Here is a 7,500-nt window from a genome sequence, read left to right as displayed (position 1 = left end):
CTGTCTCACAACAGAGACAGAGTTAGAAGCCGTGATAGAACGTTACTATGGACTTTCACAACAGAAAATACAAAACGTCCTTCTCCACCACGGACTTATAGCAGAGCTGAAGATGAAATTAAAAGTCACTATCTTTACCATCCCTATTCGCATGAATCATGGAAAAAACTCGAGGCGAAATGGGGGTGGGTGTTGTAATTTAATGTTCTTCTCCCCCTAAACATGTTTACCCCTAAATGAATACAAAGCGCGTACGATGGATGGATCGTCACGAAGTCAACCATGGTCTATGGAGACAATGGCCATTCGCAGCTCCGATAACGTCAGGGATTAAATTGGGGATGTCGAAGATCAGACTCTAAGACACGACGGAAATGCTACACCCTCACGTTTTAGAGTGACAAAAGAAATAAATCAAGATAAGGTTGGATGTCCTGAGTCGTGCATACCACAGGTACTTCCCTACAGCGCCATAAACGCAAAGGTATTTCCTTACAGCCCCCCACTTAAGACAAAATCTTGGATTTTGTCTAAAAGACCAGGAAATGTCTGAGCAATCTCTTCAGCAGCTTAAACTAGCCTGGCCGAATAGACTGGACCATGGTTCTTGGTTCCCTTGTCTGATGCCGGCATGATCGTCCCCACGAGATCGACAGCAACACGCGGAAATGGAGTCTCAATTAAGGGCATCTCCTGAAGGGGAACTTTCTGGGTTTTACCTTTTGGTACGCACCTTTGACATACATCGCATGAACGATAAAATTTGCGCACGTCAGTCCAAATGCTCGGCCAATAAAACGCTTCTAGAATGCGTTCTGTTGTCTTCTTGGCCGCCAAGTGTCCAACAAAGACACCCTCATGCGCGAGCTGCATGACTGTGATGCGCAGTCCCTTCGGTAGCACCACCTGTTTCGTTGGATTTCCATGGTGTACCTTGGGCGAAGTGAAGTGGCGGTACAGGATTCCGTCCTCGTATGCATACCACTGTTTACTTTCTTGTTGGTGATTTTCTTCTCACCGCTGCTTGCAAATTCTCTAGCTTTAGCTATTGATGTGTCAGCTTCTTGTTGAGCCTTTAAATATGCAGGCGTCACGTCAATTTTCGGGGCAGGTAACGTCACTAACTTCTTCGTCTTCTTGTGCTTTGAGCCTCGTGTCTCGACTGCTCGCACAGAACGTTTGTTACACATACCAGGACATTTCGCCCCTGGTATGTTTCCAAGGATGACGTCAAATAGTGGGTGTTCCATTTCCACCGCACTGACTTCACCTTTAAAATATGGACAGTCAATGGTGACGTCCACCGTCGTGGTCCCTCTAGCAGTGCCGTCAGCAAGTAGGACCGGGACTTTCCGTGTTCCCCTGCTACTGCCGTCACACACACACACACACACACACACACATATATATATATATATATATATATATATATATATATATATATATATATATGAGCCAAGGTCAAAAGGTGCCCGCCTGATACCAGTGTTAAGAAAATTTGATTTTTACTTAATTATGGGCTTTTTTCATTGGGTAAATGTTTGTAATCAATTGATAATATGAAGAAGAGATAAAATGAGATAGCTCAACATACTCTGTTCAACAGAATATCAAATAAACAACGTGAAAGAGAAAAAAGCATAGATTTACTATCTGAACTCAAATCTTGAAGTAAATATATACCGTTTTACCGATATTGAGGTTTATTGGTTTTGGTGTCATTTGTCACAAGCAACACGACATGCGTGAACACGTGGAAGTTTGTTTCGTTAAATGGCGATTCGCAATTTTGATCCACCCTTCTTACCAGTCTTTGAAGTGCAGCACTTTCATTTGCCTTTCCAGCGTGGCTCCAGGGAGAAAAGGTAAGTTGAACTTTGGTGTCATCGCTATTCTACATTGTCACAAGCAACACTTTATATTGGATATTACAAAGTGCCACCAAAAAATTATGTTTTCAGCTGTTATTCTATTTACAAATATGATATTATGACATCTCACATAAGACTGTGATTTTGATACAATTAATTATTTCCTTGTAATTCTATTTTTTTATGTTTCAGGGTTGTATCAATCAAGAAAAAGACAAAACTCAAGCTTTTGACGAGTCCAGATAAATAGAAGGGTTGTCAAGAAATTTGATTTGATTTACTATTAACACACTAAATTACTACAAACTAGCAGATTTGAGAAGTAGGGCGGATGTTACGGAATGGTTACATGAATTCATAACCATGGCTGATATTTATCTAGTGTTTGTGCGACTTCTGGTACTTTTTGTGACCATTGGTTAAAATGTCACAGGTGACACTTAAGTTTGAAGTTTCTAATGTATTTCTGTTTTCATGTTCTTCAAAGCTTGAAATGTCATTGAATTACATTTTAACAGGCTATATTACATGTGTTCAGTTGCTATTCTTGATTTATTGAGGCAAAATTACGTTCTAGTGCCGATTTTAACCAAAGTAATAGCAACAATGGTATTACTAATTTCTCAGTAAATTTCCAATTTAGAAGTATCTAGTTTCTTAAAATATTATTGAATTTCATTTTAGAGTAGGTTATTGTGCTTTTTTGACTGAAAATAATGATATATTATGGAAGGAAGTGTGATTTGGTGTTGCTTGTGACTTAAGTAATGGCGTCACCGGTGTTATGTCACAAGTCACATTCAGATGCTCTAATTTCCATGTATATTTTTATTTTTGAAGTCTTTGGTTTCTGAAATATTATTAAATTCCATATTTAAATGTGGTTATTACACTGGTTTGACTGAAATTAATGATATATTGTCGAAATTGCAATTTGGTATTGCTTGTGACATAAGTAATGGTGTCATCGGTCTAATGTCACAAGTGACACAATGTCGCTAAATAAGATATGCTTTGATCACATTATTTCCCAACATTTTATTCCAAAAGTTTCTGAACATTGCTGGTAATAAGCAAATGCAATATTGTTGTTGTTGTTAATGTACAAACATTTTTATGAAATAATATATTTGCATTCTATGTTGCTTGTGACCGATGACACCAAAAATCAATATTTTCTCCAATAGTTGGTAATATTATTGTACTATGATTGTTGTTGATTGTGTCTTTTTGTCTATAACTTACTAAAAAAAGTTTGATACTCAACAAAAATCATTTGGTTATTGAGTTTTTTGTCTCATTTTAGTGTCACCGGTCACAGGTGACACCATCAACCAATAGGTATTGTTTATGATATTATGCTGCGTTAGACCTTAAAGTTATCTAAAGGGCCTTTGATTCATGAAGTACAGGGTTTTTGCTACATTTATAGAAACATGAATGGACTATTATGTCACTTTTATTTTGAGGAAAAAAATTGGCACCTTTTGACCTTGGCTCATATATTGAATCGTGTTTGATACAAATATGGTACGAAAAGTGCTCGACATGTAGTAATGGAGCGAATTATTATTTTAATATTTACCACAATGTTTGAGACAGTCTACATTAATGTTTCAGGCCTAATTAGCCATCGTCAGGACTGAGTTGGTTTGTTGACTGTTGTTATTTCAATATATTATATATATATATATATATATATATATATATATATATATATATATATATATATATATATATATATATATTACTTCATTATACCCACTTTACTACTATTGATTTATGTTGATACTTTCTCAAATTTGCGTTAAAGAGGGTGTTGTTAGAAACATCACTAGCTAGATAGCTACTTTGGTGTAAGTTGTTAAAATGAAATATAAATTTAAAATGAACATCAAACAAAGCTTCAGAGAATTGAGCATCCTTTGGTATATTTTACATAATGCGGCTATGTGGTCTAGTTGTATGACACTCGCTTTCGGATCGGAAGGCGGAAGGTCCTGGGTTCGAGACTCGCGCTCGGCGCATAGTTGAGTCCTTGGAAAAGGCTATTTACTCACATTCTCTCACCGTACTCAGGTGTAAAATGAGTATCTGGTCGTTAAAAGCGGTGTTTGTCCGAAAAAAGTGTAAAATCGCCAAACAGGCGCATGTCCCGTCCTACATGTTAAATGTTGCTGTTGACCACGGACCTCTTGTAAAGCACTTTGAGCACATTTAGCGGATATTGCGCAATATAAAGCTCAATTTTTACATAATAATATGTCGCTATGTTAAATTGAGAAAATAGGGAGCAGGCAATGGGCTAAGATAAAGATCTAAACAAGTGTGTATGAAATGTGGTGTAATGGTAATCAAGAGTGTCTCAGGTTCGATCCCTATCCTAGGTAGACTGATTGTTTTGGGATGGTAATTTTTCTTGTAGTTTTGTCCGGCACCTTTCATTACACACTTATTCAGATATTTATCTTGTCGCTAAGTTATTTATATTTTATATATATATATATATATATATATATATATATATATATATATATATATATTATATAAGAGGGGTTTATTGTAATCTTACCTTTTTTTTAGTATGTAGGCTAACAAGAAACGCACGCCCAAATCGTTGACAGTGTGGTGAATCTTCTAGAATAGGTCGTGCCGTGTAATATTATATATCCTGGAGCAATGAATAATGATCCACTGTTAAGCCGATCGATTTAATAACTTGAAAACTAGTACTGGTTGCCAACAGGGAATCCAACAAAAAAAAAAAAACAAAAAAAAAAACCCCAGAACACGCACACTTTGATGTAGGTACCTGCAGTGCTGCTAGTTAGTTGTACGAATCATCCGGAGAATTTAATGAAAATGAGGCACAACGTCGTCTTATTATTACACATTTTTATTTTTTTTTTAAATGGCTATTGATGCTGATGCGTTTAGTTAAAATACTCACAACATCCGCCAACTGAATTAAACATACCGACACAAAAAACAAAAACAAAAAAACTGTGTGTAACTTTTAACGTTTATAAGTCTGATTGATATAATTTTGTGAGAACGAATAACTAAAATGGCTGTCAAAATCAAAATAAAACAAAAACAAAAGAGCTGAGTGGCGTCAAGTTTGCTCCTTCGTTCCTATAAAGCTCCATGGAGTAGAGCAGCTGAAGTCCTGCCTCAGTTACTATTGATTGTCACAGTTCATTCTAGTTCAAGTAAAAAAAAAATAAATAAAACAAAACAAAAAGAAACAAAAAAAAAAAAACAAAAAAAAAATAACAAAAAAAAACAAACAACAAACACACAAAACAAAAGAAAAACAAACAAAGAAAAAAAGGTGAATTAAATGAGACCAACCGATTGTAAACGATGATATCTATCACATGATTTATATGCTGAGAAGAATGAATTCGACGTGCAAATGAACAGTATTACAGTACATTTTAAATCAACAGTCACGGTTAAAATAATATTTTGTGTGGTTATGTAGTAATTTTGTGGTAGGTATGACACTCACCTTCGGATCGGAAGATACTGGGTTCGAGTCCCGCTCTGACTCTGAGCGGCGCATAGTTGATTGAATCCTTGGAAAAGGTTATTTACTCACTTTCTTTCACCGTACTCTTGATGTATAATGAGAACCTGATCGTTAACAGTTTTGTGTCTGTCAGAAACAATTTATTGCTATATCGCCTAACAGGCGCCATGTCTCGTCCTACATGTTAAGTGTTACTCTTATCTAAGCTATGGACCCCTTGTAAACAACAAGAGATGAAGTGAGTAGGCAAATGCAAGAAGACAATAGAGAATTTAAAAATTTCGCGGTAGTGATGGGGGTTTGAACCCGCGACCTTACTGGTACGACAGCTCCGCCTGGCCTGTGAGATAGTGACTCTACCGTATGAGCTATCCACGATCCCAAAAAAAGATCGTCTCTAACGCTAGTCATTACTAGAGCTAGCTCTCTCTCTCTCTCTCTCTCTCTCTCTCTCTCTCTCTCTCTCTCTCTCTCTCTCTCTCTCACCGACTACTTGAGATCGCAGTTCCCACACACACAACCTCCGCGAAGTTAGTTGGCCAGCAATAAAGCAGGACCCCTTGTAAAGAGCTTTGAACACGTTTGGATGATATTGCTCTGTAAAAAAGCACACGTTTTTAAAAAATGATTCATTCTCTTTGAATAAAGCATATACAGTAGAATTACTTTAAACCGAAATTTTGGGGACCTTCTAAACCATTTCGGTTTAAAGACATTTTGGTTTAAAGCAAGTTCCCGTTTTTCGATGTTTTTCAATGGTAGTAACTATTTAAGAAATTTGCTCATTTAATCGTATGATCATGGGTTTCCCCTTAAATGTAGTAGTTGAATAAATGCCGTCTTCGTAACCATTTTAAAAATTATTATTTTTCAATTTTATTATTATAATTTTTTTTTTTTTTTTTGGTGTTTTTTAAAAATATTTTTGGGGGTTTTCGTTTTCAATTCAAAATTGTTGAAAGAGTTGAGTTTGGGATGCCGCGTATTTTACATATCTCCGTCTTGATAAACCTTTTTTTTCATCGACTTCACATAGTATTATGATTTTAAACTCCAATGTTTAAGCATAGTGCTTTCTTTTAGTAAAATGTAAAGCTAAAATAAGATCGAAAGTTCTTGTGCGATAAATGATAATGAATGATGCGCAGCTACTCAGAGGTGAAGTGAAATGGAAATGAAAAGGCGTGATAATGAATGATGCGCAGCTACTCAGAGGTGAAGTGAAATGGAAATGAAAAGGCGTGTCAATGCTAAGTTGTCAACTACACACCCCTCTTTTGTTGAAAAGCCATTAGGTTCAAATGCCTAATTACATTACATAGAACCCCCCCCCCCCCCCCCCTTTCACACACACATTTAATCAAAGTGGAAATGAAATGGCATGTCAATGGTAAGTTGTCTACCACCCCCCTCCTTATTGTATGTTGAAAATCCAGTCAGTTCCAAAGCATCAACACACGAGCGAGAACATCTCGCTTGCGTGATTCTACACCCCAACTCCCCCTCTTTCCTCATTTTTCACCTGCCAGTCACCCGTTGTCTTCCTTTTCCAGTCTTCGATAGTGGTGCTGGCCAAACCCAAGTGCAGTGATTGAAGTGTTTGCCTACCCCCCCCCCCCCCCCACCCACCCATCACCCTCATCATATACTTACGCTCTTTGTTTTAATATCGCCGGGCATTATTACGTGTGGCCACCTTCCCGAATTTTCGGAGAAAAATAGAAAGAGAAAAAGGGAAGGTACTCTCAAGTTGTTTCGGTTTAAAGAAAGTCCTTCTTAGAAGTATTTCGGTTCATCGTAAGAATTAGTACAAAGATAATGAAGAAACTAGTACAATTTATTAAATTCTTTTCGGTTTAAGGTATTTTTCGGTTTAGCTTCTTTCGGTTTAAAGTAATTTTACTGTATTTAAAATCACTAAACTTCCATACTTGATAGTCTTATTTATTTTCTTCGTGTGTCTAGTTGATGCGGACATAGACTAATGCTGTATTGAAGCGATAGGCCACACATGGGAAATTATCTAGATAAAAACAACCGTACCTTTATGTGTGCTTATTTATCTTTGGGAGGGGGGGGGGGGGTTGCTTTTTA

At 36.7% G+C, this 7,500-nt stretch overlaps 1 protein-coding gene across 1 annotated transcript in view; it reads right to left on the bottom strand.

Annotated features, from left to right (window-relative positions):
- LOC144957907 (beta-1,3-galactosyltransferase 1-like) overlaps positions 1-7,500 on the bottom strand; it is a 126,653-nt gene that overhangs the window by 101,023 nt on the left and 18,130 nt on the right. Inside the window, exon 2 of the mRNA XM_078889452.1 lies at positions 4,444-5,074. The gene's annotated coding sequence lies outside the window, so the exon portion shown is untranslated. The remainder of the gene's footprint in view (positions 1-4,443; positions 5,075-7,500) is intronic.

The sequence above is a fragment of the Berghia stephanieae genome, chromosome 12 (assembly GCF_034508935.2).
Source record: "Berghia stephanieae isolate SIO BIC M18660-M18661 chromosome 12, UCSD_Bste_1.3, whole genome shotgun sequence".
Taxonomy (NCBI): Eukaryota; Metazoa; Mollusca; class Gastropoda; order Nudibranchia; family Aeolidiidae; genus Berghia; species Berghia stephanieae.
This window is presented reverse-complemented; position numbering and strand designations above follow the sequence as displayed.